Genomic DNA, 14,234 nt, shown 5'->3' with positions numbered 1-14,234 from the left:
TCTATCTATCTATCTATCTATCTATCTATCTATCTATCTATCTATCTATCTATCTATCTATCTATCTATCTCTATCATCTATCTTTCTTCTCCTTCTCCTTCTCCTTCTCCTTCTCCTTCTCCTCCTCCTCCTCCTCTTCTTCTTCTCTCTCTTCTTCTTCCTTCCTCCTCCTCCTCCTTCTTTATTCCATTTTCATCTTTATCTTTCTATTTCCTCCTCCTCCTCCTCCTTTTTCTTCTTCTATCTTCATCTATCTATCTATCTATCTATCTATCTATCTATCTATCTATCTATCTATCTATCTCTATCATCTATCTTTCTTCTTCTTCTCCTCCTCCTCCTCCTCCTCCTCCTCCTCCTCCTCCTCCTCCTCTTCTTTCTTTCATCTCTCTCTCTCTTTCTTCTTCCCTCCTCCTCCTCCTCCTCTTCTTTATCCCATCTTCATCTTTATCTATCTATTTCTTCCTCCTCCTCCTTTTCTTTTATCTTCATCTATCTATCTCATCATCTATCTATCTATCTATCTATCTATCTCTAGCTATCATCTATCTTTCTTCTCCTTCTCCTCCTCCTCCTTCTCTCCTTCTCCTCTTCTTTCTTTCATCTCTCTCTCTCTCTTCTTTATTCCATCTTCATCTTTATCTATCTATTTCCTCCTCCTCCTCCTCCTCCTCCTCCTCCTCCTCCTCTTCCTCCTCCTCCTCCTCTTCTTCTTCTTCCCTCTTTCCTCCTCCTCCTCCTCCTCCTCCTCCTCTTCCTCCTCCTCCTCCTCTTCTTCTTCTTCCCTCTTTCCTCCTCCTCCTCCTCCTCCTCCTCTTGCCATATCCATCATTGGACGTTGGCAATCATGTTTTGCTATGTTGGACAAATAGTTCTTTTTATTCAAGTAAGGTTATTGTATCTACACTGCTGAAGCCTTAAAATTAGCAGCAAAGAAAAGACTTTTAGCAATGCAATTTGGGATGAACACCCTTCAAATGGTGTGGGAATATAAATGGATTTCCAGAAAAATGGAAGACTACAGGGATCATTTCAGCACTCAGGTGACCCTGAGGACACAGCTAAACCTCCAAGTGGCCTCAACAACTCTTTAAAAAGATGCAAATGACCAGCTATCTGCAAGGAATATAAACCCTTCCTTTCCCCAATATCCGGCCAGAGCTGAAGAAGCTTCTTGGACGAGGAGCAAAACGTCTTCAAAGAAAAACAAGAAAGTCCAGTTGCCCCCTGAAAAAAGCACCTTTGAGACAACCATGACCTGGATGATTAAAAATCTCCGCAGACTTTCAGCAAAGAAATACATTTACTCTGCTGCTAATCTACACCCATCCAGATTTTTTCCCATCCAAATACAGGTAGTTTTTGAATTATGACCACAAGTGAGCTTAAAAATCAATGCTGCTTAAAAGAAACAAGTGAGTTTTGCCCCAGTTTACGGCCTTTCTTGCCACCGTCGTTAAGTGAATCACTGCAGTTGTTAAGTCAATAATACAGTTGTTAAGTGAATCTGGCTTTCCCATTGACTTTGTTTGTCAGAAGGTCGCAAAAGGGGATCACGTGACACCCCCCCCCCCACAGGGCACACCATAAACGGGTGCCTGCTGCCAAGTGCCTGAATTTTGATCACATGACCATGGGAATCCTGCCACGGTCATGTGAAAAACATGTCATCAGTTACATTTTTCAGTGCTGTTGTAACTTTGAATGGTCACTAAATGAACTGTTGTAAGCCAAGGACCAGGGGTGAAACGCTCCCGGTTCGGACCGGATCGCTCGATCCGGTAGCGATGGCGGCGGGTGGTTCAAAGAACCTGTAGCAAAAATCCCTGCCCTCCCCTATGCCCAGCTGAGCCATGCGCTCATCAAAGGTTTTTTTTTTTTTTACTTTTAAAAGCATTTTTTCTTCGGCTGAAAAAATGCTTTTAAACGTTTTTTTAAAAAAAGCCTCTGATAATCGTGGGGCTCAGCTGGGATCGTCAGAGCCTTTTAAAAGCATTTTTTTACAACCTCTTCGGCTGAAGAGGTCGTAGAAAAAGTGCCTTTAAAAGGCTCTGGCGATCCCAGCTGAGTTGCCTGATTGTCAGAGGCTTTTTTTTTCTTTTAAAGGCAAAAAAAAAATGCTTTTAAAAGAAAAGATTGGCTTTGAAGACCTGCAAGATTCCTTCCAGTCCTATGATTCTACGTTTCTCAAGGAACCAACGCAGATGGACCACGTGTCTTCAGTAATGGTTCCAGATCAGCTTCAGTCTAACACAGGCTCGAAAGACCAGTGGACAACGTCTATGAGAAGCTCCAAATCCAATATTTCCACAAAGCAGAAATCCTTGTAGATTGTGCCTTTTAGATTTATTCAGAATATCCATTTCGCTTGACTTCTGGTTCTTTGAAAGGTTTAGCTGCCGTGTGGAACGTATCTACAGCAATCAACAACATTGGTCCCATGATGTTCCATCAGACTTACAAAAAGATATATTTTGGTAAATGTGAAGAAAATAATGCATAAGTTTGTGGTTGTGCAGAAAAAAAAAAGGAGCTGGGAAAAGATTGTGTAGACCTTCTTGAGTTCCTGATAAAAAGAGAATTCTAAATATAGATACTAATAATAGTATTGTTGCAGGTGTAGTTCCTATATATCTCTCATTAGAATAGAATAGAATAGAATAGAATAGAATAGAATAGAATAGAATAGAATAGAATAGAATTTTTTATTGGCCAAGTGTGATTGGACACACAAGGAATTTGTCTTGGTGCATATGCTCCCAGTGTACATAAAAGAAAAGATACGTTCATCAAGAATCATAAGGTAAAACACTTAATGATAGTCATAGGGGACAAATAAGCAATCAGGAAACATTATATTATAGTTTTTATAGAATAGAATAGAATAGAATAGAATAGAATAGAATAGAATAGAATAGAATAGAATAATGGCGTGGGAAGGGACCTTGGAGGTCTTCTAGTCCCACCCCCTGCTTAGGCAGGAAACCCTATAGCATTTCAGACAATCTCTTCATTAAAACTTCCAGTGCTGGAGTATTTACAACTCCTGGAGGCAAGTTGTTCCACTCATTAATTGTTCTGACTATCAGGAATAGTTCTCCTTAGTTCTAAGTTGCTTCTTTCCTTGATTAATTTCCACCCATTGCTTCTTATCCTGCCCTCAGGTGCTTTGGAGAATAGCTTGACTCCCTCTTCTTTGGGGCAGCCCCTGAGATATTGAAAGACTGCTATCATGTCTCTCCTAGTCCTTCTTTTCATTAAACTAGATATACCCAGTTCCTGCAACTGTTCATCGTATGTTTTAGCCTCCTGTCCCCTAATTCTCTTTCTGGCTCTTCTCTGCACTCTTTCTAGAGTCTCAACATCTTTTTTACATCATGGCAACCAAAACTGGATGCAGTATTCCAAGTGTGGCCTTACCAAGGCCTTATAAAGTGATATTAACACTTCACGTAATCTTGATTCTATCCCTCTGTTTATGCAGACGGGAAGTTGAACAACTAGCATTGTGGTGTGACCGGAACAATCTGGAACTGAACACACTCAAAACCATAGAAATGGTGGTAGACTTTAGGGGAAACCCTTCCATACTTAAAACTCTTACAATATTAGACAACTCAGTATCAACATTCAAATAGGTTCCACCATATCGCAAGATCTAAAATGGACAGCTAACATCAAAAATGTCATCAAAAAAGCACAACAAAGAATGTTCTTTCTGCACCAACTCAGAAAGTTCGAACTGCCCAAGGAGCTGCTGATCCAGTTCTACAGAGAAATGATTGAGTCTGTCATCTGCACCTCCATAACTGTCTGGTTTGGTTCTGCAACCCAACAAGAAAGACACAGACTTCAGAGGATAATTAGAACTGCAGAAAAAACAATGGCTACCAACCTGCCTTCCATTGAGGACCTGTATACTGCACGAATCAAGAAGAGGGCCGTGAAAATATTTACAGGTCCCTCACATCCTGGACATAAACTGTTTCAACTCCTATCCTCAAAACAACGCTATAGAGCACTGCACACCAGAACAACTAGACACAAGGACAGTTTTTTCCCGAAGGCCATCACTCTGCTAAACAAATAATTCCCTCAACACTGTCAAACTATTTACTAAATCTGCATTACTCTTAATCTTCTCATCGTTTCCATCACCCATCTCCTCCCACTTATGACTGCATGACTGTAACTTTGTTGCTTGTATCCTTACGATTTATGCTGATATTGATTGTTTCCTGATTGCTTATTCATACCCTAAGACTATTGTTAAGTGTTGTACCTTATGATTCTTGATGAGCGTTTCTTTTCTTTTATGTACACTGAGAGCATATGCACCAAGACAAATTCCTTGTGTGTCCAATCACACTTCGCCAATAAAAAAATCACTTGTATTCTATTCTATTCTATTCTATTCTATTCTATTCTATTCTATTCTATTCTATTCTATTCTATGACTATCATTAAGTGTTGTACCTTATGATTCTTGATGAAGGTATCTTTTCTTTTATATACACTGAGAGCATATGCACCAAGACAAATTCCTTGTGTGTCCAATCACACTTCGCCAATAAAAAAATCACTTCTATTCTATTCTGTTCTATTCTATTCTATTCTATTCTATTCTATTCTATTCTATTCTATTCAGTTTATGCATAGGTTCCTTATAGTTATACAATTCTTTGTAAACAGACATTTTTCTTACCCTGCAAGAGTCCTCAGTGAGTCCTGTGGAGCCGAAGAGGCATCCAGTTAGAGATTTTGTCCCCAGCGGAGAAAGACAGAAGCATTTCAAGATATAACTCTGTCCATTTAAATACTTGCCTTTATATAGCTGCGGAAAACACAATATGTACGGCTTTAATCGTTAACTTCCATTAACTTTTACAGGGCATGAAGATTTCACGGTGGCCTTGACCATTGAGCCTCTGATCAATAAGGATGATAAGGATGGTTCCCTGAAGTTCCCTTCAGGATTGCTTAACACTCACTGGGCAAATCGCAAGATTGGTTTGCGCAGGTTCATCTCCAGACCTTGTGATGAAGATGAGCAGGAAGGCAGAGAGGGATACGTTGGGGTCCACGCCAACCTAGAGAAGATCAAGGGAGGAAAAGGACGAGGCTTACTTGGCCAAGGTAAAGAGGTTTCTCTTGCTAAAGAGAGAGAGGGAAGGACTCCTGGGATTCCATGGACATGTTTTCTTGGAAATAATGTGTTAAGTGTGGACACCATCAAAGATGACACCAGCCAGAGCATAGATCAACTCAGAGAAGAAGTGGAAGTTGTGGAGAGACCTGGTCCGTAGAACCGCCAAAACATGGATGGACACAACTGAATGGATGTCATCATCATCATTGTCGTCTTCTTCTTCTTCTTCTTCTTCTTCTTCATCTATCTATCTATCTATCTATCTATCTATCTATCTATCTATCTATCTATCTATCTATCTATCTATCTATCTATCTATCTATCTATCCAGTGGTGGGATTCAGCCAGTTCGCACCACTTCGGGAGAACCGGTTGTTAACTTTGTGAGCAGTTTGGCAAACTGGTTGTTGGAAGAAATCATTAGGGCAGAGAACCGGTTGTTAAATTACTTGAATCCCACCACTGTATCTATCTATCTATCTATCTATCTATCTATCTATCTATCTATCTATCTATCTATCTATCTATCTATCTATCTATCTTCTTCTTCTCCTCCTCCTCCTCCTTCTTCCCCCCTTTTCTTTCTTCCATCTTCTTCCTTCCTTCCTTCCTTCCTTCCTTCCTTCCTTCCCTCCCTCCTCCTCCCTCCCTCCTCCTCCTCCTCCTCCTCCTCCTCCTCCTCCTCCTCCTCCTCCTCCTCCTCCTCCTTCCATCTTTCTTTCTTCCTTCCTTCCTTCCTTCCTGTCCTCCTCCTCCTCCTCCTTGTACTGCCTTTTTTCCAAAACGAAGCCCAACATCACAGTATTACCTGGTGGTCTCCCATCCAGCTTCCAACCGGGCTGAATCCTGCTCAAGATTTTGTAAGATTAGGCAACTTTACTTGGAACTGTAAGAGTCTCCCGGTGCGCGAGGTCAGAGTTCATACCTTGTGCCGCACAGTGCTTTAAGCATCACATAAACTACCAGTAGCCAATCACTCACACAAAGCTAATAATTGCAGTCTGAAAAGCACAACGGCTGAGTTCACAGAATATGACAGTTTAAAATGAAACCATCCATGTTACCGGTCCTGATGGGTGAACGTTCTTGTAGCACAGTATATGCAAAAATGCGCTATTACAGGGGTCTGCAAACTTGGCTCTTTTAAGACTTGTGGTCTTCAACTCCCAGAGTTGAAGTCCATGAGTCTTAAAAGAGCCAAGTTTGCAGACCCCTGCACTATTAGTAATGTCTAATTCATTTAGTCACCCCAGTTAGTTTAGAATTAATTTATTAACCTATTACAATTATTTCAAGACAGCATACATGGCAGCCGGGTGTCTTTGTTTCTCCCCCCCCCCCAAACTGTGGCTCAGACTGGTAAGACAGTCTGTTATTAACACAGCTGCTTGCAATTACTGCAGGCCCCACCAGGCCCAAGGTGCTGCTTGCAAGTCCCACCAGGCCCAAGGTTGACTCAGCCTTCCATCCTTTATAAGGTAGGTAAAATGAGGACCCAGATTGTTGGGGGCAATAAAAGTTGACTTTGTATATAATATACAAATGGATGAAGACTATTGCTTGACATAGTGTAAGCCGCCCTGAGTCTCCGGAGAAGGGCGGGATAAAAATGCAAATAAAAAAAAAAATATCCTGTCACAGTAACCCAACATCAAAATTTAGGATAAAAAAAACCCAGCAAAGGAATTCATTTGTTTCACTAAGCCCAATTTTGCAATAGAGGCAGTTCTCGACTTACAACAGTTCGTTTAGTGACCGTTCGAAGTTACAATGGCACTGAAAAGAAGTGACTGACCACCATTTTTCACACTTACGACCGTTGCAGCCTTCCCATGGTCACGTGTTTTACATTCGTATGCTTGACAATTTGGCTCGTATTTATAACGGTTGCAGTCTCCCGGAAATGTGTGATCTCCTTTGACGGACTTTTGACAAGCAAAGTCGATGGGGAAGTCAAGATTCACTTAACAACCATGTTACTAATTTAAGAGCTCAGTGATTCACTTAACAAATGCAGCGAGAAAATAGCAATAGCAATAGCGCTTAGATTTATTTACTGCTTTACAGTGCTTTACAACCCTCTCTAAGCAGTTTACAGAGTCAGCCAACAATCTGGCTCCTCATTTTACCGACCTCGGAAAAGACGGAAGGCTGAGTCAACCTTGAGCCTGGTGAGATTCGAACCCCCAAATTGCAGGCAGCCGGCAGAAGTAGCCTGCAGTACTGCACTCTAACCACTGCGTCACCGTGGCTCGGTTGCAACATGGGGCAAAACTCGCGTAACAAATTTCTCACTTTGCGACATAAAATTTGGGCTCAATTGTGGTCGTAAGTTGAGGACTACCTGTCCCAAAGGTGCTGTTTCCAGAGGCAACTGGACTTTCTGGTTTTTTTTTTCTTTGAAGACGTTTCGCTTCTCATCCGAGAAGCCTCTTCAGCTCTGACTATAGTTAGTTGGTTGGTTGCTCATTTGGAGTTATATTTAAAACTTAATTCTTTCCAGTCTAAATCTGGCAAATAGAATTCCATTTTGCTGAAAGTAGAGTTGTCTCAAGAATAGAAAATAAACGGCATTTGTCCGCTGTTCCTATCCTTTTGTCACTGTTTCACCCACAGCGTAGTCATGAAGAAAGTGACGGTGAAACATTTCATTGGGTGATTTTCTATCTAAAGGAGTCCTTGATGCTCTCTGAGCTTGCTTGTTTTCTTGCAGATATTTCATTACCAAAACTAAGCATCCCCAACAGATTATTTATCTCTTATGTCATACTAATGGCCTTGGGGTGAACGTCTTCAAAGATCCCGTCGCCGATCCCAACAAACGGTCCAAGAAAGGAAGGTTGTCCTTACACAGAACGCCGAACGGAGACTTCGTCACGCTAGAAGAAGGCAAAGGGGATCTCGAAGAATATGGACAGGTAATTTAAATGCTTCAGTCTCCTGGGTGGGCTCAAGGGAATAGGGATAAATTACCTTGCGATGGGGGTTTTAGAGTAGAAAACTCATGACTTAGGACCTGGCTATTTACGGGACCGCCTACTGCCACAAACAGCCTCCCACCGACCTGTGCGCTCCCACAGGGAGGGCCTCCTTGGGGTGCCGTCGGTGAAACAATGTCGACTGGCGACTCCCAGGGGGAGGGCCTTCTCTGTGGGGGCTCCTGCCCTCTGGAATGAGCTGCCTCCGGGGCTTCGCCAACTCCCCGACCTTCGGACTTTCCGCCGTGAGCTGAAGACTCTTTTATTCCATCGAGCTGGGCTAGCCTGAATAAGTAATTTTAAATGGGGTTTTAATTCTTATATTATTTAGTTTTTAATATTCTAGCCACTATTTATATAAATTTTAGTCTGTTCTTAATTTGTATTTATTTTACTTTTTAACTGGCTGTGAACCACCCTGAGTCCTTCGGGAGAAGGGCGGTATACAAATGCAATTATAAATAAATAAAATAAATAAATAAATTTCAAAGATTAAAAAAACTGAGTAACCAAGGGGGGGAAAACCCAGCAATTCTGTGACTAAAACTGCTATGAGTAAGTGGTTCCTTAAAAACAGACATTTAGAAATACCTAGAAATACCTAGATTGAGTAGCCAAGAAGCAGAGGCAGACAAAGTTAAAGATTCAAGAGGAATTTGAGAGGCAGGTGAAAAAAAAAAGCACAGCAATTAAAGTATTAAAGCGGGCAAGAGATGATGGATAGATGATTTCTCCTTTTTGTGGTTGTTCTGATGTGCCTTTCCTCTTCTCTCTCTCTCTCTTTTCTTTTTTTTAGGTAGGTGACATGACTAGAAGTTAGGATAGAAAAAAAATGTTTTTTTAATAAAAGGCAATATGATTAAAAGTTAGAATAAGTGACAGAAGCAAGAGAAGGGGGAATATTAGTGTATACACTTTTATATAACAAAATAAAAGTAATAATAAGAGAAAACACGGAATAATTGAATAATGACAGATTGCAACTTAATATAAATGTGCATTATTATTAGAAATATAGAAGTTGACTGAATGTAACAACCATGAATAACTCTATTAGTTTTATTTGTATAAACACCCAGCTGCCACACTGTCAATGCATTGATGTTTGTAAAGGATAAAAAAAATAAAAAACTTGTAAAAAAGAAAGAAAGAAGAAATTTATTACCACCGACCCTTGTTGACTACAATCCGTTTCACACAGATGAATCCTAAGCCTGACATCAAACAGAATACAGTGAGTCCTCGACTTACGATCACAATGGAGCCCCAAATTTTTGTTGCTCAGTGAAAACATTGGCTACGTGAATTTTGCCCCGTTTTGCGACTTTTTTCCTGCCACAGTTCTTAAGTGAACTGCTGCCGTTGTGAAGTTAGTTATCGAATGAATCTGGCTTCCCTCATTGACTTCCTTTGTCCGAAGGTCACAAAAGGGGATCAGGTGACCCCGGGACACTGCAACCGTCGTAAATGCGAGACGGTTGCCAAGCACCTGACTTTTGATCCCGTGACCATGGGGAGGCTGCAACGGTCGTCGGTGTGTGAAACGGTCCTGAATAATTTGTTTTAGTGCTGTTGTAACTTTGAACGATCACTAAATGAACTGTGATAAGTACAGTACTTACTGTTGTAAGTAATAGAGTTGGAATGGGATACTTGGAGGTCTTCTAGTACAGGGGTCTCCAACCTTGGCAACTTTAAGACTTGAGGACTTCAATTCCTAGAGTTCCTCAGTCAGCAAAGCCAAGGTTGGAGACCCCTGTTCTAGTACATCCCCTGAACCAGAGGTGGGTTTCAGCAGGTTCTGACCAGCTCTGCAGAACCAGTAGCGGAAATTTTGAATAGTTCGGAGAACTGATAAATACCACCTCTGGCCCCACCCTCATCTATTCTCTGCCTCCCGAATCCCAGCTGATTGGGAGGAAATGGGGATTTTGCAGTATCCTTCCCCTGGAGTGGGAGGGAATGGAGATTTTACAGTATCCATCCCCTGCCACGCCCACTAAGCCACGCCCACCAAGCCACACCCACAGAACCGGTAGTAAAAAAATTTGAAACCCATCACTGCCCTGAACTTCAAAGCAGGAAACCCTATACCATTCCGGGTAAATGGTTCTTCAATCTCCTCTTAAAAGCCTCCAGAGTTCGAGCACCCACAACTTCTGGAGGCAAGTTGTTCCATTGGCTAATTGTTCTCATTTTGCCTTAATTCCAGTTTGCTTCTCTCTTTGTTTAGTTTCCACCCATTGCTTCTTGTCCTGCCTTCGGGTGCTTTGGAGAATAGTTTGGACTCCCTCTTCATTGTGGCAGCCCCTGAGATATTGGAACACTGCAATCATGTCACCCTTAGACCTTCTTTTCACTAGACTAGACAATCCCAATTCATGCAACTGTTCTTCATATGTTTTAGCTTCCAGCCCCCTAACCATCTTTGTTGCTCTTTTCTGCACTCTTTGTGGTTGCCCTTTTGAGTTGCAAGCTTGTGTTAGAGATCTAAGAAGATATCATAAAGAAGAGGGAGTTGATCTATTCTCCAAAGCACCTGAGGGTAGAACAAAGAAGTAATGGGTGGAAACTGATCAAGGAGAGAAGCAACCTAGAACTAAGGAGAAATTTCCTAACAGTTAGAACAATTAATCAGTGGAACAATTTCCTCTAGAAGTTGTGAATATTCCAAGTTTTTAAGATGTTGGATAACCATTTGTGGTGTAGGGCTTCCTGCCTAAGAAGGGGGTTGGACTAGAAGATCTCCAAGATCTCTTCCAACTCTTCTCTTCTCTTCTCTTCTCTTCTCTTCTCTTCTCTTCTCTTCTCTTCTCTTCTCTTCTCTTCTCTTCTCTTCCCTTCCCTTCCCTTCCCTTCCCTTCCCTTCCCTTCTCTTCTCTTCTCTAGAGATAATATCTCTATCTGACTTGCTCAAGCAAGAAAAAACATCACAATGCAGTCTGACCAGCTTGTCCTAACATCCTTCTGCTGTAACAAAGACCTCTTCCCTCAACTGAATTAATTATTAAGTCCAGTTGCCTCTTGAAAAAGCACCTTTGGGACAACCATGACATGGATGACTGAAAATCTCCATAGATACCTTCTAAGCGAGTTTGAAATGTAATGTAATGTAATGTAATAGAATAGAATTTTGTTGTGATTGGACACACAAGAAATTTGTCTTGGTGCATATGCTCTCAGTGTACATAAAAGAAAAGATACATTCATCAAGAAACATAAGGTACGACACATAATGGTAGTTATAGAGTACAAATAAGCCAAAGTTTCGCGGGCTGCACACTGAAGACTCCCAGGGAGGGAAGGGAAGGGCTGGAGCTACTAAACAGGTGGCCAAGATAAGTGCCTGAAGGACCCCATCCCATCAGCGAGCGGGATTAATTGCTTCAGCGGGCCATATCTGGCTCAAGGGCGGTAGTTTGAGGATCCCTGATTTAGTGCAATATAAAAAATGCAAAAATGCAAAGATTCTTCTGCAGACCACCAAAATATTCTCGTGGACCACCAGTGGTCCATCGACCACCAGTTGGTGATTGCTGCTCTAAGGGTCTCATGCCTTGAGCAGGGGGTTGGACTAGAAGATCCTTGTGGTCATTTCCAGATATGTGATCCTGATGGTGGTAATGATGTTATCCATTCATTTGTCGTCCAGGGGTTGGATTCAGCCGGTTCACATTGGTTCGGGCGAACCGGTAGTTGAGACCTGTGGGTGGGTTTGACCACCTGCCCGGGCACAATCCCATCTTATATCGCTGTGTTTTTTGATGCCACACACAGGCGCGGACGGCGTGTGCGAATTGCCATGTTTTTTGATGCCGCATGGATGTGTGGATTGTGCACGCAAGCGAATTGCTGTGTTTTTGAGCACTTGAGCGCTCACTTTTTGATTCTGGGCAAACCGGTTGTTAATTTATGGGGTGCCCACCTCTGTTTGTGTCCGTGGTAATTCTCTGGGCCAGGTCTCTCCACATCTTCCAATCTCGCGTTGCTTCTTTGATTTGTTTTATGCTCTGGCTAGTGTCAACTTTGATGGTATATAGCAGTGGTAGTCAACCTGGTCCCTACCTCCCACTAGTGGGTGTTCCAGCTTTCACGGTGGGCAGTAGGGGTTTTGTCCGATACTGAAGCACTTTCCTTTTTTTTCATTTAATTGACTTTTTTAAAAAAATTCATAGCATTATTTAAAAACATTTTCATTAGGTTTTCATAAAATTCCCCGTGACATTTTAAATTTCTGAAAATTTCTATTTGTATCGCCCGCGCATAAGTTTAGATCACGTTACGTAAGTGAAACTAAGTGGCGCTATAGTGCGACCGCAAACAAAAGAGCCTCATCCCAGAATAGCTCACGCATCTCCCCCCCACACCACTCAGCTGTAACAGACAAGCAGAACTAATAGCCAGCGCCCCCTCCAAACCCAATCCATGATGCGTGAGAGGCATGCGCAGACAATGATACACGGTGCGTTACTGTGCAACCAGTGGGTGGTTAGAAAATTTTACTATTAACAGAGATACAAAAGTGGGCGGTAGGTATAAAAAGGTTGACTACCCCTGGTGTATGTTCTACCTACTAGGCGATAAGTCTACATTGTCTGCAGAGTTAATAAAAAACATCCCAAAGTGAATCTCAGTTTTTCCTGAGCTTTGTTTGTGTGAATTTCCTCCTAATGCTCTCTTTGTGCCAGATCATCCTTTAACTCTTTTTTTTTATTTACATTGCCATTAACAGCAGTGGAATGAGTGTGTTATAAACTCGGCGGTAACAATATTAATTCTGCCAACTTGTGAAATTATTATACAGGAAACCTGGTTGCCCTTCAACCCGGCCTTCCAGATCCTTTTAGTTAAGGTGAGCAATATGCCCTCCTGATCAGTGATCAGATTTTATTGGAGTCAGAGTGACAGACAGCTGATAAGTAGATTGGCTTTCCTTGTAAGAAACCCAGGTACAGCTTGTTTCTCCCTTTCGATTTGACAGGTCGTGTATGCCTGGCTACTTATCAGCTGTCTATCACTCTGACTCCAATAAAATCTGATCAAGGGACATAATTTTGTGCCAAGAGAAGAGACAAAATGCAGAAGTACATGGGCAAGATCCTTGTAGGTTTTTCTGGACAACAAACAGCGTGCTGGGTTGGTAGAATTTCAATTTTAGATCTTTTGGAGTGGAACAGAGCGGAACCAAATGGAATATTTATTTATTTATTTATTTATTTATTTATTTTGTCACAACATCATACAAAAAGATTATATAGTATATAAACATATATATGAGTAAATGTTAGGAGGTATAAGCATATATATATATATAGGAAGAAGAAAAGGAAAACAATAGGACAGGAACGGTAGGCACGTTTGTGCTCTTATGCACGCCCCTTATGGTCCTCTTAGGAATGGGGTGAGGTCAATAGTAGAAAGTTTTTGGTTAAAGCTTTTAGGATTATGGGAAGAGACCACAGAATCAGGTAAAGTATTCCAAGCACTGATGATTCTGTTACAGAAGTCATATTTTCTGCAATCTAGATTAAAGCGGTTAACATTAAGTTTAAATCTATTGGTTGCCCTTGTATTATTGCAATTAAAGCTGAAGTAGTCTTTGACAGGAAGGACATTACAATAGATGATTCTGTGAGTTAAACTTAGGTCTTGTCGAAGGCAACGGAGTTCCAAGTTTTCTAAGCCTAGGATTTCAAGTCTGGTGGGATAAGGTATTTTGTTGTTTTCAGAGGAGTGGAGAACTCTTCTTGTAAAATATTTCTGGACACGTTCAATTGTATTGATGTCAGAGATGTGGTGAGGGTTCCAAACAGGTGAGCTGTATTCTAGAATTGGTCTAGCAAATGTTTTATATGCTCTGGTTAGTAGTGTGGTGTTTTTGGAAAAGAAGCTACGCAAGATTAGGTTTACAACTCTTAGAGCCTTTTTTTGCTATGTAGTTGCAGTGGGCTTTGGCACTTAGATCATTTGACATGAAAACTCCAAGGTCTTTAACGGGATGGGGGTCGTCTGTAAGGTAATGTCCATCTAGTATGTAATGTCCATCTAGTATAGAATAGAAAAGATGGGTTGGGATGGGATGGAATAGAGAATAGAATAGAATAGA

This window comes from Ahaetulla prasina, chromosome 7 (genome assembly GCF_028640845.1).
Source record: "Ahaetulla prasina isolate Xishuangbanna chromosome 7, ASM2864084v1, whole genome shotgun sequence".
Taxonomy (NCBI): domain Eukaryota; kingdom Metazoa; phylum Chordata; class Lepidosauria; order Squamata; family Colubridae; genus Ahaetulla; species Ahaetulla prasina.
This window is presented reverse-complemented; position numbering follows the sequence as displayed.